The sequence below is a fragment of the Eschrichtius robustus genome, chromosome 5 (genome assembly GCF_028021215.1).
Source record: "Eschrichtius robustus isolate mEscRob2 chromosome 5, mEscRob2.pri, whole genome shotgun sequence".
Lineage (NCBI taxonomy): Eukaryota > Metazoa > Chordata > Mammalia > Artiodactyla > Eschrichtiidae > Eschrichtius > Eschrichtius robustus.
The window spans coordinates 106,060,557-106,086,777 of NC_090828.1; positions in this window are offsets into that span (position 1 = coordinate 106,060,557).

Genomic DNA, 26,221 nt, shown 5'->3' on the forward strand with positions numbered 1-26,221 from the left:
AACTGAGCTTTAAGGCAGGTCCTTTTCATTTTTCAGGCTGTGAGTACCGCTTAGTTCTTCAAAGTGTTTTCTTAAAGTATGTATGTCATAATTTTAAAATTTTTTGGCCATTACCTCCCTGAAGACATTTTGCGGTGACCATTAGCACAGGCTTAAACCTGCGTTTGCAGGTAACGGCCAGAGGGTGGCGGTCTTTCTACGTTCCCCGTGCTGGTACTAGGGCAACAGGCCTTCCGGCCAGTGGTGTTCCTCGGTTATAAATTAGAGTGGAATGTGCCTGAAGAAACCCACAAATGCTGATGTCTCCTTACTTATGTTTGTCTTTTAAATTTACCTTATATTTATTATTGGAGCAATATTACATTGTGTACATGGAAGAGTTCTTCTTGGTGCGTTCCTCTGTTGATGGACATTTTCATTGCTTCCAAATGTTGGCTATGGTCAATATGGCTGGAGTGCAGGATTGCCAGCCTGTGACGTTTTGATTCTCATTTTCTCAGGGGATAGGCCCAGCAGTGGGTATGACTGATTGACGGGTAGCTCAGTGTTTACCTTTTCAAGGCACTTCCATTGTGTTTTCATTAGTGGCTCTTACCACGTCCCCCTTAGGGCCGAGTGTACGCATTCCTCCACAGTCCCTTCAGCATTTATTTTTTGAAACATTTTTGCTGATGGCCATTCTGACTGCTGTGAGCTGATAGGTTTTTGTAATTTGGGTTTGCATGTCTTTAAAAATTCCTAAAATATATCATTTTCCCACACCGTTTTCTTTCCTCTTCTTTAAAGGAAAAGCTGTGAGTACCACATAGCTCTTGAAATTGTCTTCTTGGAAGGTTGCCCTCTTTTGAAATTTTTGCTCCATTTTTGATCCCAGGATTTATTTGGAGGGCAGGTGTCATTTACAGAATGGCAAGTTGGTGAATATTTAGTGACCTTTAGCAGTGGGTTGAAAGCTGCTGTTGTGGGAAATGGCCACAAGGAGGCAGCATTTCTCCATTCCCAAATCTGAGTACTAGGGCAGCAGAGCCTTTCTGGAAGTCGTGTTCCTAGGTTGTAAATTAGAATGGAATGTGCCAGGAGAAACCCCCATAAGTTTAGGTCTCATTACTTCTTGTTTTTGTTAATTTTTTTAATCGGGGTAAGGACTAGAATACTGTTTGTCCTAGGGGTACTCAATCTGGTTCATTTGTACATTATATATGTCTACTCTACAGATCCTCTTCCCATGTAAAATATTACAGAGTGTTCTGTAGACCTCCCTTGCTATATGGTCGGTCGTTTTGAAATATGTATATAATATGTATTTGGATATGTATAGTAACACTAATCTCATTTATCCATTCCCCCCACCTTTCCTTTTAGATGAGCATAGTTGGTTTTCTAAGTCTGTGAGTGTCTTTCTCTGTGGAAATATGTTCATTTGTGTCAGTGATTAGATAACGCCTCTAAGGGATATCATAGGATATAGGTCTTTTGCTTTCCGACTTACCTCATGTTTTGTGATTATCTCCAGGCTCATCTCTGGTGCCTCAAAGAGCAGTGTTTCATTGTTTTCCATGGCTAATATTCCATTGTGTACATGGACTCCTTCTTCTTTATCCATTCACCTGTTGATGGACATTTTGGTTGCTTCCCATCTTGGCTATTTTGAATAAGGCTGCAGTGCAGCATTTGCAGCCTGTGTCTTTTCGATCCTGGTCTTCTCAGGTGAGAGGCCCAGTGGTGTGCCTGCTGGATTGAATGGTACCTCAGTTTTCACTTTTCAACGCAGTTCCTTTCGGTGGTCATTATTGGCTGTTAACCACTTTCCATCCCACCAGCACCTAGAGGTTACACAGTTCTCTACAACCCCGTCAGCATTTATTGTTGGTAGACTTTTTGCTGACGGTCAGTCGACAGGTGTGAGTTGGAACCTTTTGGTTGATTAGATTGCATGAGTCTAATCATTCCTGAGGTTGAGCTTTTACCCATTTTCCTGTTTTTTTGTTTAAAGAGAGTGAGGAATACTTACCTCTGCATACTATCTTCTTGAAACATTCGCCAGTTTTGAATTTCTTTTGTCCATTCCCCACCTGAGCACAATTTTTGATGGCAGGTGTCCTTTACAGCCCTGAGCCCTTGTGAATTTTAAGTGACCAGTAGCTGTGGGTTTCAAGCTGCTCTTGCGGGAAACGGCCACAAGGGGGCAGCATTTCTCCTTTACCAAATCTGGTCACTAGGGCAACAGAGCCTTAATGGAAGTCGTGTTCTAGGTTGTAAAGTACAATGGAATGTGCCGGGAAAAAGCCCTTTAAGTGTATGTGTCATTCCTTCTTGTTTGTATTTTTAACAAAATTTTTATTCTTTATCACAGCAAATTCGATTACAATGGTTTGTTTGGTCTAGGTGTGCAAGACGTGGTTCCTTCACACATATACATATATCTATTCTTCTTTGGAATCTTTTCCCGTGTAGGTTATGACACAATGTTGAGTAGTCTTCTCTTGGTATTCTGTAGGTCTTTGGTGATTATATATTTCACGTGTGTTTGTATATCTCTGTTCACCTCAATATGGTAATGTACCCAATCCTCACACCTTTCCATTTGGTGAACCTTAAGTTTTTGTACTGAATCTGTGATTGCCTTTCTCTGTGGAAGTATCTTCGTTTGTATCAATTTTTAGGTAACACCTCTATGTGGTATGATAGGATATGGGTCTTTCGTTTTCTCACTTACTCCAAGTTGCGTGATTACTTCTAGAGTCATCTATGGTGCTGCAAATGGCATTGCTTCATTTTATCGCTAGCTCATAATCCATCTGTACATGTAGCAGTTCTTCTTTGTCCACCCATCTGTCGGTGGACTTTTTGGTGACTTCCATATCTTGGCTATGGTAATACTGTGCAATGCAGATTTGCCTGCCTCTTTCTTTCCAATTCTGTCTTCTTAGGCTATAGGTCTAGGAATAAGCCTCTGGATCGTACGGTAGCTCAATGTTTACCTTTTAACGGCACCTCCACTCTGCTCTCATGAGTGGCTCTCTCCAGGTTACATCCCACTTAAAGTGGAGGGTTTGCATTTCTCCACAGCACCTTCAGCATTTATTCTTTGTGGTTTTTTACTGATGGTTATTCTGACTGGTGTGAGCTGATACGTCTTTGTGGCTGAATTTGCATGTGTCTCATGATCCATTAAAACTGAGCTTTAAGGCAGGTCCTTTTCATTTTTCAGGCTGTGAGTACCGCTTAGTTCTTCAAAGTGTTTTCTTAAAGTATGTATGTCATAATTTTAAAATTTTTTGGCCATTACCTCCCTGAAGACATTTTGCGGTGACCATTAGCACAGGCTTAAACCTGCGTTTGCAGGTAACGGCCAGAGGGTGGCGGTCTTTCTACGTTCCCCGTGCTGGTACTAGGGCAACAGGCCTTCCGGCCAGTGGTGTTCCTCGGTTATAAATTAGAGTGGAATGTGCCTGAAGAAACCCACAAATGCTGATGTCTCCTTACTTATGTTTGTCTTTTAAATTTACCTTATATTTATTATTGGAGCAATATTACATTGTGTACATGGAAGAGTTCTTCTTGGTGCGTTCCTCTGTTGATGGACATTTTCATTGCTTCCAAATGTTGGCTATGGTCAATATGGCTGGAGTGCAGGATTGCCAGCCTGTGACGTTTTGATTCTCATTTTCTCAGGGGATAGGCCCAGCAGTGGGTATGACTGATTGACGGGTAGCTCAGTGTTTACCTTTTCAAGGCACTTCCATTGTGTTTTCATTAGTGGCTCTTACCACGTCCCCCTTAGGGCCGAGTGTACGCATTCCTCCACAGTCCCTTCAGCATTTATTTTTTGAAACATTTTTGCTGATGGCCATTCTGACTGCTGTGAGCTGATAGGTTTTTGTAATTTGGGTTTGCATGTCTTTAAAAATTCCTAAAATATATCATTTTCCCACACCGTTTTCTTTCCTCTTCTTTAAAGGAAAAGCTGTGAGTACCACATAGCTCTTGAAATTGTCCTCTTGGAAGGTTGCCCTCTTTTGAAATTTTTGCTCCATTTTTGATCCCAGGATTTATTTGGAGGGCAGGTGTCATTTACAGAATGGCAAGTTGGTGAATATTTAGTGACCTTTAGCAGTGGGTTGAAAGCTGCTGTTGTGGGAAATGGCCACAAGGAGGCAGCATTTCTCCATTCCCAAATCTGAGTACTAGGGCAGCAGAGCCTTTCTGGAAGTCGTGTTCCTAGGTTGTAAATTAGAATGGAATGTGCCAGGAGAAACCCCCATAAGTTTAGGTCTCATTACTTCTTGTTTTTGTTAATTTTTTTAATCGGGGTAAGGACTAGAATATTGTTTGTCCTAGGGGTACACAATCTGGTTCATTTGTACATTATATATGTCTACTCTACAGATCCTCTTCCCATGTAAAATATTACAGAGTGTTCTGTAGACCTCCCTTGCTATATGGTCGGTCGTTTTGAAATATGTATATAATATGTATTTGGATATGTATAGTAACACTAATCTCATTTATCCATTCCCCCCACCTTTCCTTTTAGATGAGCATAGTTGGTTTTCTAAGTCTGTGAGTGTCTTTCTCTGTGGAAATATGTTCATTTGTGTCAGTGATTAGATAACGCCTCTAAGGGATATCATAGGATATAGGTCTTTTGCTTTCCGACTTACCTCATGTTTTGTGATTATCTCCAGGCTCATCTCTGGTGCCTCAAAGAGCAGTGTTTCATTGTTTTCCATGGCTAATATTCCATTGTGTACATGGACTCCTTCTTCTTTATCCATTCACCTGTTGATGGACATTTTGGTTGCTTCCCATCTTGGCTATTTTGAATAAGGCTGCAGTGCAGCATTTGCAGCCTGTGTCTTTTCGATCCTGGTCTTCTCAGGTGAGAGGCCCAGTGGTGTGCCTGCTGGATTGAATGGTACCTCAGTTTTCACTTTTCAACGCAGTTCCTTTCGGTGGTCATTATTGGCTGTTAACCACTTTCCATCCCACCAGCACCTAGAGGTTACACAGTTCTCTACAACCCCGTCAGCATTTATTGTTGGTAGACTTTTTGCTGACGGTCAGTCGACAGGTGTGAGTTGGAACCTTTTGGTTGATTAGATTGCATGAGTCTAATCATTCCTGAGGTTGAGCTTTTACCCATTTTCCTGTTTTTTTTGTTTAAAGAGAGTGAGGAATACTTACCTCTGCATACTATCTTCTTGAAACATTCGCCTGTTTTGAATTTCTTTTGTCCATTCCCCACCTGAGCACAATTTTTGATGGCAGGTGTCCTTTACAGCCCTGAGCCCTTGTGAATTTTAAGTGACCAGTAGCTGTGGGTTTCAAGCTGCTCTTGCGGGAAACGGCCACAAGGGGGCAGCATTTCTCCTTTACCAAATCTGGTCACTAGGGCAACAGAGCCTTAATGGAAGTCGTGTTCTAGGTTGTAAAGTACAATGGAATGTGCCGGGAAAAAGCCCTTTAAGTGTATGTGTCATTCCTTCTTGTTTGTATTTTTAACAAAATTTTTATTCTTTATCACAGCAAATTCGATTACAATGGTTTGTTTGGTCTAGGTGTGCAAGACGTGGTTCCTTCACACATATACATATATCTATTCTTCTTTGGAATCTTTTCCCGTGTAGGTTATGACACAATGTTGAGTAGTCTTCTCTTGGTATTCTGTAGGTCTTTGGTGATTATATATTTCACGTGTGTTTGTATATCTCTGTTCACCTCAATATGGTAATGTACCCAATCCTCACACCTTTCCATTTGGTGAACCTTAAGTTTTTGTACTGAATCTGTGATTGCCTTTCTCTGTGGAAGTATCTTCGTTTGTATCAATTTTTAGGTAACACCTCTATGTGGTATGATAGGATATGGGTCTTTCGTTTTCTCACTTACTCCAAGTTGCGTGATTACTTCTAGAGTCATCTATGGTGCTGCAAATGGCATTGCTTCATTTTATCGCTAGCTCATAATCCATCTGTACATGTAGCAGTTCTTCTTTGTCCACCCATCTGTCGGTGGACTTTTTGGTGACTTCCATATCTTGGCTATGGTAATACTGTGCAATGCAGATTTGCCTGCCTCTTTCTTTCCAATTCTGTCTTCTTAGGTTATAGGTCCAGGAATAAGCCTCTGGATCGTACGGTAGCTCAATGTTTACCTTTTAACGGCACCTCCACTCTGCTCTCATGAGTGGCTCTCTCCAGGTTACATCCCACTTAAAGTGGAGGGTTTGCATTTCTCCACAGCACCTTCAGCATTTATTCTTTGTGGTTTTTTACTGATGGTTATTCTGACTGGTGTGAGCTGATACGTCTTTGTGGCTGAATTTGCATGTGTCTCATGATCCATTAAAACTGAGCTTTAAGGCAGGTCCTTTTCATTTTTCAGGCTGTGAGTACCGCTTAGTTCTTCAAAGTGTTTTCTTAAAGTATGTATGTCATAATTTTAAAATTTTTTGGCCATTACCTCCCTGAAGACATTTTGCGGTGACCATTAGCACAGGCTTAAACCTGCGTTTGCAGGTAACGGCCAGAGGGTGGCGGTCTTTCTACGTTCCCCGTGCTGGTACTAGGGCAACAGGCCTTCCGGCCAGTGGTGTTCCTCGGTTATAAATTAGAGTGGAATGTGCCTGAAGAAACCCACAAATGCTGATGTCTCCTTACTTATGTTTGTCTTTTAAATTTACCTTATATTTATTATTGGAGCAATATTACATTGTGTACATGGAAGAGTTCTTCTTGGTGCGTTCCTCTGTTGATGGACATTTTCATTGCTTCCAAATGTTGGCTATGGTCAATATGGCTGGAGTGCAGGATTGCCAGCCTGTGACGTTTTGATTCTCATTTTCTCAGGGGATAGGCCCAGCAGTGGGTATGACTGATTGACGGGTAGCTCAGTGTTTACCTTTTCAAGGCACTTCCATTGTGTTTTCATTAGTGGCTCTTACCACGTCCCCCTTAGGGCCGAGTGTACGCATTCCTCCACAGTCCCTTCAGCATTTATTTTTTGAAACATTTTTGCTGATGGCCATTCTGACTGCTGTGAGCTGATAGGTTTTTGTAATTTGGGTTTGCATGTCTTTAAAAATTCCTAGAATATATCATTTTCCCACACCGTTTTCTTTCCTCTTCTTTAAAGGAAAAGCTGTGAGTACCACATAGCTCTTGAAATTGTCCTCTTGGAAGGTTGCCCTCTTTTGAAATTTTTGCTCCATTTTTGATCCCAGGATTTATTTGGAGGGCAGGTGTCATTTACAGAATGGCAAGTTGGTGAATATTTAGTGACCTTTAGCAGTGGGTTGAAAGCTGCTGTTGTGGGAAATGGCCACAAGGAGGCAGCATTTCTCCATTCCCAAATCTGAGTACTAGGGCAGCAGAGCCTTTCTGGAAGTCGTGTTACTAGGTTGTAAATTAGAATGGAATGTGCCAGGAGAAACCCCCATAAGTTTAGGTCTCATTACTTCTTGTTTTTGTTAATTTTTTTAATCGGAGTAAGGACTAGAATATTGTTTGTCCTAGGGGTACACAATCTGGTTCATTTGTACATTATATATGTCTACTCTACAGATCCTCTTCCCATGTAAAATATTACAGAGTGTTCTGTAGACCTCCCTTGCTATATGGTCGGTCGTTTTGAAATATGTATATAATATGTATTTGGATATGTATAGTAACACTAATCTCATTTATCCATTCCCCCCACCTTTCCTTTTAGATGAGCATAGTTGGTTTTCTAAGTCTGTGAGTGTCTTTCTCTGTGGAAATATGTTCATTTGTGTCAGTGATTAGATAACGCCTCTAAGGGATATCATAGGATATAGGTCTTTTGCTTTCCGACTTACCTCATGTTTTGTGATTATCTCCAGGCTCATCTCTGGTGCCTCAAAGAGCAGTGTTTCATTGTTTTCCATGGCTAATATTCCATTGTGTACATGGACTCCTTCTTCTTTATCCATTCACCTGTTGATGGACATTTTGGTTGCTTCCCATCTTGGCTATTTTGAATAAGGCTGCAGTGCAGCATTTGCAGCCTGTGTCTTTTCGATCCTGGTCTTCTCAGGTGAGAGGCCCAGTGGTGTGCCTGCTGGATTGAATGGTACCTCAGTTTTCACTTTTCAACGCAGTTCCTTTCGGTGGTCATTATTGGCTGTTAACCACTTTCCATCCCACCAGCACCTAGAGGTTACACAGTTCTCTACAACCCCGTCAGCATTTATTGTTGGTAGACTTTTTGCTGACGGTCAGTCGACAGGTGTGAGTTGGAACCTTTTGGTTGATTAGATTGCATGAGTCTAATCATTCCTGAGGTTGAGCTTTTACCCATTTTCCTGTTTTTTTTGTTTAAAGAGAGTGAGGAATACTTACCTCTGCATACTATCTTCTTGAAACATTCGCCTGTTTTGAATTTCTTTTGTCCATTCCCCACCTGAGCACAATTTTTGATGGCAGGTGTCCTTTACAGCCCTGAGCCCTTGTGAATTTTAAGTGACCAGTAGCTGTGGGTTTCAAGCTGCTCTTGCGGGAAACGGCCACAAGGGGGCAGCATTTCTCCTTTACCAAATCTGGTCACTAGGGCAACAGAGCCTTAATGGAAGTCGTGTTCTAGGTTGTAAAGTACAATGGAATGTGCCGGGAAAAAGCCCTTTAAGTGTATGTGTCATTCCTTCTTGTTTGTATTTTTAACAAAATTTTTATTCTTTATCACAGCAAATTCGATTACAATGGTTTGTTTGGTCTAGGTGTGCAAGACGTGGTTCCTTCACACATATACATATATCTATTCTTCTTTGGAATCTTTTCCCGTGTAGGTTATGACACAATGTTGAGTAGTCTTCTCTTGGTATTCTGTAGGTCTTTGGTGATTATATATTTCACGTGTGTTTGTATATCTCTGTTCACCTCAATATGGTAATGTACCCAATCCTCACACCTTTCCATTTGGTGAACCTTAAGTTTTTGTACTGAATCTGTGATTGCCTTTCTCTGTGGAAGTATCTTCGTTTGTATCAATTTTTAGGTAACACCTCTATGTGGTATGATAGGATATGGGTCTTTCGTTTTCTCACTTACTCCAAGTTGCGTGATTACTTCTAGAGTCATCTATGGTGCTGCAAATGGCATTGCTTCATTTTATCGCTAGCTCATAATCCATCTGTACATGTAGCAGTTCTTCTTTGTCCACCCATCTGTCGGTGGACTTTTTGGTGACTTCCATATCTTGGCTATGGTAATACTGTGCAATGCAGATTTGCCTGCCTCTTTCTTTCCAATTCTGTCTTCTTAGGTTATAGGTCCAGGAATAAGCCTCTGGATCGTACGGTAGCTCAATGTTTACCTTTTAACGGCACCTCCACTCTGCTCTCATGAGTGGCTCTCTCCAGGTTACATCCCACTTAAAGTGGAGGGTTTGCATTTCTCCACAGCACCTTCAGCATTTATTCTTTGTGGTTTTTTACTGATGGTTATTCTGACTGGTGTGAGCTGATACGTCTTTGTGGCTGAATTTGCATGTGTCTCATGATCCATTAAAACTGAGCTTTAAGGCAGGTCCTTTTCATTTTTCAGGCTGTGAGTACCGCTTAGTTCTTCAAAGTGTTTTCTTAAAGTATGTATGTCATAATTTTAAAATTTTTTGGCCATTACCTCCCTGAAGACATTTTGCGGTGACCATTAGCACAGGCTTAAACCTGCGTTTGCAGGTAACGGCCAGAGGGTGGCGGTCTTTCTACGTTCCCCGTGCTGGTACTAGGGCAACAGGCCTTCTGGCCAGTGGTGTTCCTCGGTTATAAATTAGAGTGGAATGTGCCTGAAGAAACCCACAAATGCTGATGTCTCCTTACTTATGTTTGTCTTTTAAATTTACCTTATATTTATTATTGGAGCAATATTACATTGTGTACATGGAAGAGTTCTTCTTGGTGCGTTCCTCTGTTGATGGACATTTTCATTGCTTCCAAATGTTGGCTATGGTCAATATGGCTGGAGTGCAGGATTGCCAGCCTGTGACGTTTTGATTCTCATTTTCTCAGGGGATAGGCCCAGCAGTGGGTATGACTGATTGACGGGTAGCTCAGTGTTTACCTTTTCAAGGCACTTCCATTGTGTTTTCATTAGTGGCTCTTACCACGTCCCCCTTAGGGCCGAGTGTACGCATTCCTCCACAGTCCCTTCAGCATTTATTTTTTGAAACATTTTTGCTGATGGCCATTCTGACTGCTGTGAGCTGATAGGTTTTTGTAATTTGGGTTTGCATGTCTTTAAAAATTCCTAAAATATATCATTTTCCCACACCGTTTTCTTTCCTCTTCTTTAAAGGAAAAGCTGTGAGTACCACATAGCTCTTGAAATTGTCCTCTTGGAAGGTTGCCCTCTTTTGAAATTTTTGCTCCATTTTTGATCCCAGGATTTATTTGGAGGGCAGGTGTCATTTACAGAATGGCAAGTTGGTGAATATTTAGTGACCTTTAGCAGTGGGTTGAAAGCTGCTGTTGTGGGAAATGGCCACAAGGAGGCAGCATTTCTCCATTCCCAAATCTGAGTACTAGGGCAGCAGAGCCTTTCTGGAAGTCGTGTTCCTAGGTTGTAAATTAGAATGGAATGTGCCAGGAGAAACCCCCATAAGTTTAGGTCTCATTACTTCTTGTTTTTGTTAATTTTTTTAATCGGGGTAAGGACTAGAATATTGTTTGTCCTAGGGGTACACAATCTGGTTCAATTGTACATTATATATGTCTACTCTACAGATCCTCTTCCCATGTAAAATATTACAGAGTGTTCTGTAGACCTCCCTTGCTATATGGTCGGTCGTTTTGAAATATGTATATAATATGTATTTGGATATGTATAGTAACACTAATCTCATTTATCCATTCCCCCCACCTTTCCTTTTAGATGAGCATAGTTGGTTTTCTAAGTCTGTGAGTGTCTTTCTCTGTGGAAATATGTTCATTTGTGTCAGTGATTAGATAACGCCTCTAAGGGATATCATAGGATATAGGTCTTTTGCTTTCCGACTTACCTCATGTTTTGTGATTATCTCCAGGCTCATCTCTGGTGCCTCAAAGAGCAGTGTTTCATTGTTTTCCATGGCTAATATTCCACTGTGTACATGGACTCCTTCTTCTTTATCCATTCACCTGTTGATGGACATTTTGGTTGCTTCCCATCTTGGCTATTTTGAATAAGGCTGCAGTGCTGCCTTTGCAGCCTGTGTCTTTTCGATCCTGGTCTTCTCAGGTGAGTGGCCCAGTGGTGTGCCTGTTGCATTGAGTGGTACCTCAATTTTCCCTTTTCAACGCAGTTCCTTTTGGTACTCCTTACTGGCTGTTAACCACTTTACATCTCACCAGCACCTAGAGGTTACACAGTTCTCTACAACCCCGTCAGCATTTATTGTTGGTAGACTTTTTGCTGACGGTCAGTCGACAGGTGTGAGTTGAAACCTTTTGGTTGATTAGATTGCATGAGTCTAATCATTCCTGAGGTTGAGCTTTTACCCATTTTCCTGTTTTTTTGTTTAAAGAGGGTGAGGAATACTTACCTCTGCATACTATCTTCTTGAAACATTCGCCTGTTTTGAATTTCTTTTGTCCATTCCCCACCTGAGCACAATTTTTGACGGCAGGTGTCCTTTACAGCCCTGAGCCCTTGTGAATTTTAAGTGACCAGTAGCTGTGGGTTTAAAGCTGCTCTTGCGGGAAACGGCCACAAGGGGGCAGCATTTCTCCTTTACCAAATCTGGTCACTAGGGCAACAGAGCCTTAATGGAAGTCGTGTTCTAGGTTGTAAAGTACAATGGAATGTGCCGGGAAAAAGCCCTTTAAGTGTATGTGTCATTCCTTCTTGTTTGTATTTTTAACAAAATTTTTATTCTTTATCACAGCAAATTCGATTACAATGGTTTGTTTGGTCTAGGTGTGCAAGACGTGGTTCCTTCACACATATACATATATCTATTCTTCTTTGGAATCTTTTCCCGTGTAGGTTATGACACAATGTTGAGTAGTCTTCTCTTGGTATTCTGTAGGTCTTTGGTGATTATATATTTCACGTGTGTTTGTATATCTCTGTTCACCTCAATATGGTAATGTACCCAATCCTCACACCTTTCCATTTGGTGAACCTTAAGTTTTTGTACTGAATCTGTGATTGCCTTTCTCTGTGGAAGTATCTTCGTTTGTATCAATTTTTAGGTAACACCTCTATGTGGTATGATAGGATATGGGTCTTTCGTTTTCTCACTTACTCCAAGTTGCGTGATTACTTCTAGAGTCATCTATGGTGCTGCAAATGGCATTGCTTCATTTTATCGCTAGCTCATAATCCATCTGTACATGTAGCAGTTCTTCTTTGTCCACCCATCTGTCGGTGGACTTTTTGGTGACTTCCATATCTTGGCTATGGTAATACTGTGCAATGCAGATTTGCCTGCCTCTTTCTTTCCAATTCTGTCTTCTTAGGTTATAGGTCCAGGAATAAGCCTCTGGATCGTACTGTAGCTCAATGTTTACCTTTTAACGGCACCTCCACTCTGCTCTCATGAGTGGCTCTCTCCAGGTTACATCCCACTTAAAGTGGAGGGTTTGCATTTCTCCACAGCACCTTCAGCATTTATTCTTTGTGGTTTTTTACTGATGGTTATTCTGACTGGTGTGAGCTGATACGTCTTTGTGGATGAATTTGCATGTGTCTCATGATCCATTAAAACTGAGCTTTAAGGCAGGTCCTTTTCATTTTTCAGGCTGTGAGTACCGCTTAGTTCTTCAAAGTGTTTTCTTAAAGTATGTATGTCATAATTTTAAAATTTTTTGGCCATTACCTCCCTGAAGACATTTTGCGGTGACCATTAGCACAGGCTTAAACCTGCGTTTGCAGGTAACGGCCAGAGGGTGGCGGTCTTTCTACGTTCCCCGTGCTGGTACTAGGGCAACAGGCCTTCCGGCCAGTGGTGTTCCTCGGTTATAAATTAGAGTGGAATGTGCCTGAAGAAACCCACAAATGCTGATGTCTCCTTACTTATGTTTGTCTTTTAAATTTACCTTATATTTATTATTGGAGCAATATTACATTGTGTACATGGAAGAGTTCTTCTTGGTGCGTTCCTCTGTTGATGGACATTTTCATTGCTTCCAAATGTTGGCTATGGTCAATATGGCTGGAGTGCAGGATTGCCAGCCTGTGACGTTTTGATTCTCATTTTCTCAGGGGATAGGCCCAGCAGTGGGTATGACTGATTGACGGGTAGCTCAGTGTTTACCTTTTCAAGGCACTTCCATTGTGTTTTCATTAGTGGCTCTTACCACGTCCCCCTTAGGGCCGAGTGTACGCATTCCTCCACAGTCCCTTCAGCATTTATTTTTTGAAACATTTTTGCTGATGGCCATTCTGACTGCTGTGAGCTGATAGGTTTTTGTAATTTGGGTTTGCATGTCTTTAAAAATTCCTAAAATATATCATTTTCCCACACCGTTTTCTTTCCTCTTCTTTAAAGGAAAAGCTGTGAGTACCACATAGCTCTTGAAATTGTCCTCTTGGAAGGTTGCCCTCTTTTGAAATTTTTGCTCCATTTTTGATCCCAGGATTTATTTGGAGGGCAGGTGTCATTTACAGAATGGCAAGTTGGTGAATATTTAGTGACCTTTAGCAGTGGGTTGAAAGCTGCTGTTGTGGGAAATGGCCACAAGGAGGCAGCATTTCTCCATTCCCAAATCTGAGTACTAGGGCAGCAGAGCCTTTCTGGAAGTCGTGTTCCTAGGTTGTAAATTAGAATGGAATGTGCCAGGAGAAACCCCCATAAGTTTAGGTCTCATTACTTCTTGTTTTTGTTAATTTTTTTAATCGGGGTAAGGACTAGAATATTGTTTGTCCTAGGGGTACACAATCTGGTTCAATTGTACATTATATATGTCTACTCTACAGATCCTCTTCCCATGTAAAATATTACAGAGTGTTCTGTAGACCTCCCTTGCTATATGGTCGGTCGTTTTGAAATATGTATATAATATGTATTTGGATATGTATAGTAACACTAATCTCATTTATCCATTCCCCCCACCTTTCCTTTTAGATGAGCATAGTTGGTTTTCTAAGTCTGTGAGTGTCTTTCTCTGTGGAAATATGTTCATTTGTGTCAGTGATTAGATAACGCCTCTAAGGGATATCATAGGATATAGGTCTTTTGCTTTCCGACTTACCTCATGTTTTGTGATTATCTCCAGGCTCATCTCTGGTGCCTCAAAGAGCAGTGTTTCATTGTTTTCCATGGCTAATATTCCACTGTGTACATGGACTCCTTCTTCTTTATCCATTCACCTGTTGATGGACATTTTGGTTGCTTCCCATCTTGGCTATTTTGAATAAGGCTGCAGTGCAGCCTTTGCAGCCTGTGTCTTTTCGATCCTGGTCTTCTCAGGTGAGTGGCCCAGTGGTGTGCCTGTTGCATTGAGTGGTACCTCAATTTTCCCTTTTCAACGCAGTTCCTTTTGGTACTCCTTACTGGCTGTTAACCACTTTACATCTCACCAGCACCTAGAGGTTACACAGTTCTCTACAACCCCGTCAGCATTTATTGTTGGTAGACTTTTTGCTGACGGTCAGTCGACAGGTGTGAGTTGGAACCTTTTGGTTGATTAGATTGCATGAGTCTAATCATTCCTGAGGTTGAGCTTTTACCCATTTTCCTGTTTTTTTGTTTAAAGAGAGTGAGGAATACTTACCTCTGCATACTATCTTCTTGAAACATTCGCCTGTTTTGAATTTCTTTTGTCCATTCCCCACCTGAGCACAATTTTTGACGGCAGGTGTCCTTTACAGCCCTGAGCCCTTGTGAATTTTAAGTGACCAGTAGCTGTGGGTTTAAAGCTGCTCTTGCGGGAAACGGCCACAAGGGGGCAGCATTTCTCCTTTACCAAATCTGGTCACTAGGGCAACAGAGCCTTAATGGAAGTCGTGTTCTAGGTTGTAAAGTACAATGGAATGTGCCGGGAAAAAGCCCTTTAAGTGTATGTGTCATTCCTTCTTGTTTGTATTTTTAACAAAATTTTTATTCTTTATCACAGCAAATTCGATTACAATGGTTTGTTTGGTCTAGGTGTGCAAGACGTGGTTCCTTCACACATATACATATATCTATTCTTCTTTGGAATCTTTTCCCGTGTAGGTTATGACACAATGTTGAGTAGTCTTCTCTTGGTATTCTGTAGGTCTTTGGTGATTATATATTTCACGTGTGTTTGTATATCTCTGTTCACCTCAATATGGTAATGTACCCAATCCTCACACCTTTCCATTTGGTGAACCTTAAGTTTTTGTACTGAATCTGTGATTGCCTTTCTCTGTGGAAGTATCTTCGTTTGTATCAATTTTTAGGTAACACCTCTATGTGGTATGATAGGATATGGGTCTTTCGTTTTCTCACTTACTCCAAGTTGCGTGATTACTTCTAGAGTCATCTATGGTGCTGCAAATGGCATTGCTTCATTTTATCGCTAGCTCATAATCCATCTGTACATGTAGCAGTTCTTCTTTGTCCACCCATCTGTCGGTGGACTTTTTGGTGACTTCCATATCTTGGCTATGGTAATACTGTGCAATGCAGATTTGCCTGCCTCTTTCTTTCCAATTCTGTCTTCTTAGGTTATAGGTCCAGGAATAAGCCTCTGGATCGTACTGTAGCTCAATGTTTACCTTTTAACGGCACCTCCACTCTGCTCTCATGAGTGGCTCTCTCCAGGTTACATCCCACTTAAAGTGGAGGGTTTGCATTTCTCCACAGCACCTTCAGCATTTATTCTTTGTGGTTTTTTACTGATGGTTATTCTGACTGGTGTGAGCTGATACGTCTTTGTGGATGAATTTGCATGTGTCTCATGATCCATTAAAACTGAGCTTTAAGGCAGGTCCTTTTCATTTTTCAGGCTGTGAGTACCGCTTAGTTCTTCAAAGTGTTTTCTTAAAGTATGTATGTCATAATTTTAAAATTTTTTGGCCATTACCTCCCTGAAGACATTTTGCGGTGACCATTAGCACAGGCTTAAACCTGCGTTTGCAGGTAACGGCCAGAGGGTGGCGGTCTTTCTACGTTCCCCGTGCTGGTACTAGGGCAACAGGCCTTCCGGCCAGTGGTGTTCCTCGGTTATAAATTAGAGTGGAATGTGCCTGAAGAAACCCACAAATGCTGATGTCTCCTTACTTATGTTTGTCTTTTAAATTTACCTTATATTTATTATTGGAGCAATATTACATTGTGTACATGGAAGAGTTCTTCTTGGTGCGTTCCTCTGTTGATGGACATTTTCATTGCTTCCAAATGTTGGCTATGGTCAATATGGCTGGAGTGCAGGATTGCCAGCCTGTGACGTTTTGATTCTCATTTTCTCAGGGGATAGGCCCAGCAGTGGGTATGACTGATTGACGGGTAGCTCAGTGTTTACCTTTTCAAGGCACTTCCATTGTGTTTTCATTAGTGGCTCTTACCACGTCCCCCTTAGGGCCGAGTGTACGCATTCCTCCACAGTCCCTTCAGCATTTATTTTTTGAAACATTTTTGCTGATGGCCATTCTGACTGCTGTGAGCTGATAGGTTTTTGTAATTTGGGTTTGCATGTCTTTAAAAATTCCTAAAATATATCATTTTCCCACACCGTTTTCTTTCCTCTTCTTTAAAGGAAAAGCTGTGAGTACCACATAGCTCTTGAAATTGTCCTCTTGGAAGGTTGCCCTCTTTTGAAATTTTTGCTCCATTTTTGATCCCAGGATTTATTTGGAGGGCAGGTGTCATTTACAGAATGGCAAGTTGGTGAATATTTAGTGACCTTTAGCAGTGGGTTGAAAGCTGCTGTTGTGGGAAATGGCCACAAGGAGGCAGCATTTCTCCATTCCCAAATCTGAGTACTAGGGCAGCAGAGCCTTTCTGGAAGTCGTGTTCCTAGGTTGTAAATTAGAATGGAATGTGCCAGGAGAAACCCCCATAAGTTTAGGTCTCATTACTTCTTGTTTTTGTTAATTTTTTTAATCGGGGTAAGGACTAGAATATTGTTTGTCCTAGGGGTACACAATCTGGTTCAATTGTACATTATATATGTCTACTCTACAGATCCTCTTCCCATGTAAAATATTACAGAGTGTTCTGTAGACCTCCCTTGCTATATGGTCGGTCGTTTTGAAATATGTATATAATATGTATTTGGATATGTATAGTAACACTAATCTCATTTATCCATTCCCCCCACCTTTCCTTTTAGATGAGCATAGTTGGTTTTCTAAGTCTGTGAGTGTCTTTCTCTGTGGAAATATGTTCATTTGTGTCAGTGATTAGATAACGCCTCTAAGGGATATCATAGGATATAGGTCTTTTGCTTTCCGACTTACCTCATGTTTTGTGATTATCTCCAGGCTCATCTCTGGTGCCTCAAAGAGCAGTGTTTCATTGTTTTCCATGGCTAATATTCCACTGTGTACATGGACTCCTTCTTCTTTATCCATTCACCTGTTGATGGACATTTTGGTTGCTTCCCATCTTGGCTATTTTGAATAAGGCTGCAGTGCAGCCTTTGCAGCCTGTGTCTTTTCGATCCTGGTCTTCTCAGGTGAGTGGCCCAGTGGTGTGCCTGTTGCATTGAGTGGTACCTCAATTTTCCCTTTTCAACGCAGTTCCTTTTGGTACTCCTTACTGGCTGTTAACCACTTTACATCTCACCAGCACCTAGAGGTTACACAGTTCTCTACAACCCCGTCAGCATTTATTGTTGGTAGACTTTTTGCTGACGGTCAGTCGACAGGTGTGAGTTGGAACCTTTTGGTTGATTAGATTGCATGAGTCTAATCATTCCTGAGGTTGAGCTTTTACCCATTTTCCTGTTTTTTTGTTTAAAGAGAGTGAGGAATACTTACCTCTGCATACTATCTTCTTGAAACATTCGCCTGTTTTGAATTTCTTTTGTCCATTCCCCACCTGAGCACAATTTTTGACGGCAGGTGTCCTTTACAGCCCTGAGCCCTTGTGAATTTTAAGTGACCAGTAGCTGTGGGTTTAAAGCTGCTCTTGCGGGAAACGGCCACAAGGGGGCAGCATTTCTCCTTTACCAAATCTGGTCACTAGGGCAACAGAGCCTTAATGGAAGTCGTGTTCTAGGTTGTAAAGTACAATGGAATGTGCCGGGAAAAAGCCCTTTAAGTGTATGTGTCATTCCTTCTTGTTTGTATTTTTAACAAAATTTTTATTCTTTATCACAGCAAATTCGATTACAATGGTTTGTTTGGTCTAGGTGTGCAAGACGTGGTTCCTTCACACATATACATATATCTATTCTTCTTTGGAATCTTTTCCCGTGTAGGTTATGAAACAATGTTGAGTAGTCTTCTCTTGGTATTCTGTAGGTCTTTGGTGATTATATATTTCACGTGTGTTTGTATATCTCTGTTCACCTCAATATGGTAATGTACCCAATCCTCACACCTTTCCATTTGGTGAACCTTAAGTTTTTGTACTGAATCTGTGATTGCCTTTCTCTGTGGAAGTATCTTCGTTTGTATCAATTTTTAGGTAACACCTCTATGTGGTATGATAGGATATGGGTCTTTCGTTTTCTCACTTACTCCAAGTTGCGTGATTACTTCTAGAGTCATCTATGGTGCTGCAAATGGCATTGCTTCATTTTATCGCTAGCTCATAATCCATCTGTACATGTAGCAGTTCTTCTTTGTCCACCCATCTGTCGGTGGACTTTTTGGTGACTTCCATATCTTGGCTATGGTAATACTGTGCAATGCAGATTTGCCTGCCTCTTTCTTTCCAATTCTGTCTTCTTAGGTTATAGGTCCAGGAATAAGCCTCTGGATCGTACGGTAGCTCAATGTTTACCTTTTAACGGCACCTCCACTCTGCTCTCATGAGTGGCTCTCTCCAGGTTACATCCCACTTAAAGTGGAGGGTTTGCATTTCTCCACAGCACCTTCAGCATTTATTCTTTGTGGTTTTTTACTGATGGTTATTCTGACTGGTGTGAGCTGATACGTCTTTGTGGCTGAATTTGCATGTGTCTCATGATCCATTAAAACTGAGCTTTAAGGCAGGTCCTTTTCATTTTTCAGGCTGTGAGTACCGCTTAGTTCTTCAAAGTGTTTTCTTAAAGTATGTATGTCATAATTTTAAAATTTTTTGGCCATTACCTCCCTGAAAACATTTTGCGGTGACCATTAGCACAGGCTTAAACCTGCGTTTGCAGGTAACGGCCAGAGGGTGGCGGTCTTTCTACATTCCCCGTGCTGGTACTAGGGCAACAGGCCTTCCGGCCAGTGGTGTTCCTCGGTTATAAATTAGAGTGGAATGTGCCTGAAGAAACCCACAAATGCTGATGTCTCCTTACTTATGTTTGTCTTTTAAATTTACCTTATATTTATTATTGGAGCAATATTACATTGTGTACATGGAAGAGTTCTTCTTGGTGCGTTCCTCTGTTGATGGACATTTTCATTGCTTCCAAATGTTGGCTATGGTCAATATGGCTGGAGTGCAGGATTGCCAGCCTGTGACGTTTTGATTCTCATTTTCTCAGGGGATAGGCCCAGCAGTGGGTATGACTGATTGACGGGTAGCTCAGTGTTTACCTTTTCAAGGCACTTCCATTGTGTTTTCATTAGTGGCTCTTACCACGTCCCCCTTAGGGCCGAGTGTACGCATTCCTCCACAGTCCCTTCAGCATTTATTTTTTGAAACATTTTTGCTGATGGCCATTCTGACTGCTGTGAGCTGATAGGTTTTTGTAATTTGGGTTTGCATGTCTTTAAAAATTCCTAAAATATATCATTTTCCCACACCGTTTTCTTTCCTCTTCTTTAAAGGAAAAGCTGTGAGTACCACATAGCTCTTGAAATTGTCTTCTTGGAAGGTTGCCCTCTTTTGAAATTTTTGCTCCATTTTTGATCCCAGGATTTATTTGGAGGGCAGGTGTCATTTACAGAATGGCAAGTTGGTGAATATTTAGTGACCTTTAGCAGTGGGTTGAAAGCTGCTGTTGTGGGAAATGGCCACAAGGAGGCAGCATTTCTCCATTCCCAAATCTGAGTACTAGGGCAGCAGAGCCTTTCTGGAAGTCGTGTTCCTAGGTTGTAAATTAGAATGGAATGTGCCAGGAGAAACCCCCATAAGTTTAGGTCTCATTACTTCTTGTTTTTGTTAATTTTTTTAATCGGGGTAAGGACTAGAATATTGTTTGTCCTAGGGGTACACAATCTGGTTCATTTGTACATTATATATGTCTACTCTACAGATCCTCTTCCCATGTAAAATATTACAGAGTGTTCTGTAGACCTCCCTTGCTATATGGTCGGTCGTTTTGAAATATGTATATAATATGTATTTGGATATGTATAGTAACACTAATCTCATTTATCCATTCCCCCCACCTTTCCTTTTAGATGAGCATAGTTGGTTTTCTAAGTCTGTGAGTGTCTTTCTCTGTGGAAATATGTTCATTTGTGTCAGTGATTAGATAACGCCTCTAAGGGATATCATAGGATATAGGTCTTTTGCTTTCCTACTTACCTCATGTTTTGTGATTATCTCCAGGCTCATCTCTGGTGCCTCAAAGAGCAGTGTTTCATTGTTTTCCATGGCTAATATTCCATTGTGTACATGGACTCCTTCTTCTTTATCCATTCACCTGTTGATGGACATTTTGGTTGCTTCCCATCTTGGCTATTTTGAATAAGGCTGCAGTGCAGCCTTTGCAGCCTGTGTCTTTTCGATCCTGGTCTTCTCAGGTGAGAGGCCCAGTGGTGTGCCTGTTGCATTGAGTGGTACCTCAATTTTCCCTTTTCAACGCAGTTCCTTTTGGTACTCCTTACTGGCTGTTAACCACTTTACATCTCACCAGCACCTAGAGGTTACACAGTTCTCTACAACCCCGTCAGCATTTATTGTTGGTAGACTTTTTGCTGACGGTCAGTCGACAGGTGTGAGTTGAAACCTTTTGGTTGATTAGATTGCATGAGTCTAATCATTCCTGAGGTTGAGCTTTTACCCATTTTCCTGTTTTTTTGTTTAAAGAGAGTGAGGAATACTTACCTCTGCATACTATCTTCTTGAAACATTCGCCTGTTTTGAATTTCTTTTGTCCATTCCCCACCTGAGCACAATTTTTGACGGCAGGTGTCCTTTACAGCCCTGAGCCCTTGTGAATTTTAAGTGACCAGTAGCTGTGGGTTTCAAGCTGCTCTTGCGGGAAACGGCCACAAGGGGGCAGCATTTCTCCTTTACCAAATCTGGTCACTAGGGCAACAGAGCCTTAATGGAAGTCGTGTTCTAGGTTGTAAAGTACAATGGAATGTGCCGGGAAAAAGCCCTTTAAGTGTATGTGTCATTTCTTCTTGTTTGTATTTTTAACAAAATTTTTATTCTTTATCACAGCAAATTCGATTACAATGGTTTGTTTGGTCTAGGTGTGCAAGATGTGGTTCCTTCACACATATACATATATCTATTCTTCTTTGGAATCTTTTCCCGTGTAGGTTATGACACAATGTTGAGTAGTCTTCTCTTGGTATTCTGTAGGTCTTTGGTGATTATATATTTCACGTGTGTTTGTATATCTCTGTTCACCTCAATATGGTAATGTACCCAATCCTCACACCTTTCCATTTGGTGAACCTTAAGTTTTTGTACTGAATCTGTGATTGCCTTTCTCTGTGGAAGTATCTTCGTTTGTATCAATTTTTAGGTAACACCTCTATGTGGTATGATAGGATATGTGTCTTTCGCTTTCTCACTTACTCCAAGTTGCGTGATTACTTCTAGAGTCATCTATGGTGCTGCAAATGGCATTGTTTCATTTTATCGCTAGCTCATAATGCATCTGTACATGTAGCAGTTCTTCTTTGTCCACCCATCTGTCGGTGGACTTTTTGGTGACTTCCATATCTTGGCTATGGTAATACTGTGCAATGCAGATTTGCCTGCCTCTTTCTTTCCAATTCTGTCTTCTTAGGTTATAGGTCCAGGAATAAGCCTCTGGATCGTACGGTAGCTCAATGTTTACCTTTTAACGGCACCTCCACTCTGCTCTCATGAGTGGCTCTCTCCAGGTTACATCCCACTTAAAGTGGAGGGTTTGCATTTCTCCACAGCACCTTCAGGATTTATTCTTTGTGGTTTTTTACTGATGGTTATTCTGACTGGTGTGAGCTGATACGTCTTTGTGGCTGAATTTGCATGTGTCTCATGATCCATTAAAACTGAGCTTTAAGGCAGGTCCTTTTCATTTTTCAGGCTGTGAGTACCGCTTAGTTCTTCAAAGTGTTTTCTTAAAGTATGTATGTCATAATTTTAAAATTTTTTGGCCATTACCTCCCTGAAGACATTTTGCGGTGACCATTAGCACAGGCTTAAACCTGCGTTTGCAGGTAACGGCCAGAGGGTGGCAGTCTTTCTACGTTCCCCATGCTGGTACTAGGGCAACAGGCCTTCCGGCCAGTGGTGTTCCTCGGTTATAAATTAGAGTGGATTGTGCCTGAAGAAACCCACAAATGCTGATGTCTCCTTACTTATGTTTGTCTTTTAAATTTACCTTATATTTATTATTGGAGCAATATTACATTGTGTACATGGAACAGTTCTTCTTGGTGCGTTCCTCTGTTGATGGACATTTTCATTGCTTCCAAATGTTGGCTATGGTCAATATGGCTGGAGTGCAGGATTGCCAGCCTGTGACGTTTTGATTCTCATTTTCTCAGGGGATAGGCCCAGCAGTGGGTATGACTGATTGACGGGTAGCTCAGTGTTTACCTTTTCAAGGCACTTCCATTGTGTTTTCATTAGTGGCTCTTACCACGTCCCCCTTAGGGCCGAGTGTACGCATTCCTCCACAGTCCCTTCAGCATTTATTTTTTGAAACATTTTTGCTGATGGCCATTCTGACTGCTGTGAGCTGATAGGTTTTTGTAATTTGGGTTTGCATGTCTTTAAAAATTCCTAAAATATATCATTTTCCCACACCTTTTTCTTTCCTCTTCTTTAAAGGAAAAGCTGTGAGTACCACATAGCTCTTGAAATTGTCTTCTTGGAAGGTTGCCCTCTTTTGAAATTTTTGCTCCATTTTTGATCCCAGGATTTATTTGGAGGGCAGGTTTCATTTACAGAATGGCAAGTTGGTGAATATTTAGTGACCTTTAGCAGTGGGTTGAAAGCTGCTGTTGTGGGAAATGGCCACAAGGAGGCAGCATTTCTCCATTCCCAAATCTGAGTACTAGGGCAGCAGAGCCTTTCTGGAAGTCGTGTTCCTAGGTTGTAAATTAGAATGGAATGTGCCAGGAGAAACCCCCATAAGTTTAGGTCTCATTACTTCTTGTTTTTGTTAATTTTTTTAATCGGGGTAAGGACTAGAATATTGTTTGTCCTAGGGGTACACAATCTGGTTCAATTGTACATTATATATGTCTACTCTACAGATCCTCTTCCCATGTGAAATATTACAGAGTGTTCTGTAGACCTCCCTTGCTATATGGTCGGTCGTTTTGAAATATGTATATAATATGTATTTGGATATGTATAGTAACACTAATCTCATTTATCCATTCCCCCCACCTTTCCTTTTAGATGAGCATAGTTGGTTTTCTAAGTCTGTGAGTGTCTTTCTCTGTGGAAATATGTTCATTTGTGTCAGTGATTAGATAACGCCTCTAAGGGATATCATAGGATATAGGTCTTTTGCTTTCCGACTTACCTCATGTTTTGTGATTATCTCCAGGCTCATCTCTGGTGCCTCAAAGAGCAGTGTTTCATTGTTTTCCATGGCTAATATTCCACTGTGTACATGGACTCCTTCTTCTTTATCCATTCACCTGTTGATGGACATTTTGGTTGCTTCCCATCTTGGCTATTTTGAATAAGGCTGCAGTGCAGCCTTTGCAGCCTGTGTCTTTTCGATCCTGGTCTTCTCAGGTGAGTGGCCCAGTGGTGTGCCTGTTGCATTGAGTGGTACCTCAATTTTCCCTTTTCAACGCAGTTCCTTTTGGTACTCCTTACTGGCTGTTAACCACTTTACATCTCACCAGCACCTAGAGGTTACACAGTTCTCTACAACCCCGTCAGCATTTATTGTTGGTAGACTTTTTGCTGACGGTCAGTCGACAGGTGTGAGTTGAAACCTTTTGGTTGATTAGATTGCATGAGTCTAATCATTCCTGAGGTTGAGCTTTTACCCATTTTCCTGTTTTTTTGTTTAAAGAGAGTGAGGAATACTTACCTCTGCATACTATCTTCTTGAAACATTCGCCTGTTTTGAATTTCTTTTGTCCATTCCCCACCTGAGCACAATTTTTGACGGCAGGTGTCCTTTACAGCCCTGAGCCCTTGTGAATTTTAAGTGACCAGTAGCTGTGGGTTTAAAGCTGCTCTTGCGGGAAACGGCCACAAGGGGGCAGCATTTCTCCTTTACCAAATCTGGTCACTAGGGCAACAGAGCCTTAATGGAAGTCGTGTTCTAGGTTGTAAAGTACAATGGAATGTGCCGGGAAAAAGCCCTTTAAGTGTATGTGTCATTCCTTCTTGTTTGTATTTTTAACAAAATTTTTATTCTTTATCACAGCAAATTCGATTACAATGGTTTGTTTGGTCTAGGTGTGCAAGACATGGTTCCTTCACACATATACATATATCTATTCTTCTTTGGAATCTTTTCCCGTGTAGGTTATGAAACAATGTTGAGTAGTCTTCTCTTGGTATTCTGTAGGTCTTTGGTGATTATATATTTCACGTGTGTTTGTATATCTCTGTTCACCTCAATATGGTAATGTACCCAATCCTCACACCTTTCCATTTGGTGAACCTTAAGTTTTTGTACTGAATCGGTGATTGCCTTTCTCTGTGGAAGTATCTTCGTTTGTATCAATTTTTAGGTAACACCTCTATGTGGTATGATAGGATATGGGTCTTTCGTTTTCTCACTTATTCCAAGTTGCGTGATTACTTCTAGAGTCATCTATGGTGCTGCAAATGGCATTGCTTCATTTTATCGCTAGCTCATAATCCATCTGTACATGTAGCAGTTCTTCTTTGTCCACCCATCTGTCGGTGGACTTTTTGGTGACTTCCATATCTTGGCTATGGTAATACTGTGCAATGCAGATTTGCCTGCCTCTTTCTTTCCAATTCTGTCTTCTTAGGTTATAGGTCCAGGAATAAGCCTCTGGATCGTACGGTAGCTCAATGTTTACCTTTTAACGGCACCTCCACTCTGCTCTCATGAGTGGCTCTCTCCAGGTTACATCCCACTTAAAGTGGAGGGTTTGCATTTCTCCACAGCACCTTCAGCATTTATTCTTTGTGGTTTTTTACTGATGGTTATTCTGACTGGTGTGAGCTGATACGTCTTTGTGGCTGAATTTGCATGTGTCTCATGATCCATTAAAACTGAGCTTTAAGGCAGGTCCTTTTCATTTTTCAGGCTGTGAGTACCGCTTAGTTCTTCAAAGTGTTTTCTTAAAGTATGTATGTCATAATTTTAAAATTTTTTGGCCATTACCTCCCTGAAGACATTTTGCGGTGACCATTAGCACAGGCTTAAACCTGCGTTTGCAGGTAACGGCCAGAGGGTGGCAGTCTTTCTACGTTCCCCATGCTGGTACTAGGGCAACAGGCCTTCCGGCCAGTGGTGTTCCTCGGTTATAAATTAGAGTGGAATGTGCCTGAAGAAACCCACAAATGCTGATGTCTCCTTACTTATGTTTGTCTTTTAAATTTACCTTATATTTATTATTGGAGCAATATTACATTGTGTACATGGAAGAGTTCTTCTTGGTGCGTTCCTCTGTTGATGGACATTTTCATTGCTTCCAAATGTTGGCTATGGTCAATATGGCTGGAGTGCAGGGTTGCCAGCCTGTGACGTTTTGATTCTCATTTTCTCAGGGGATAGGCCCAGCAGTGGGTATGACTGATTGACGGGTAGCTCAGTGTTTACCTTTTCAAGGCACTTCCATTGTGTTTTCATTAGTGGCTCTTACCACGTCCCCCTTAGGGCCGAGTGTACGCATTCCTCCACAGTCCCTTCAGCATTTATTTTTTGAAACATTTTTGCTGATGGCCATTCTGACTGCTGTGAGCTGATAGGGTTTTGTAATTTGGGTTTGCATGTCTTTAAAAATTCCTAAAATATATCATTTTCCCACACCTTTTCTTTCCTCTTTAAAGGAAAAGCTGTGAGTACCACATAGCTCTTGAAATTTTC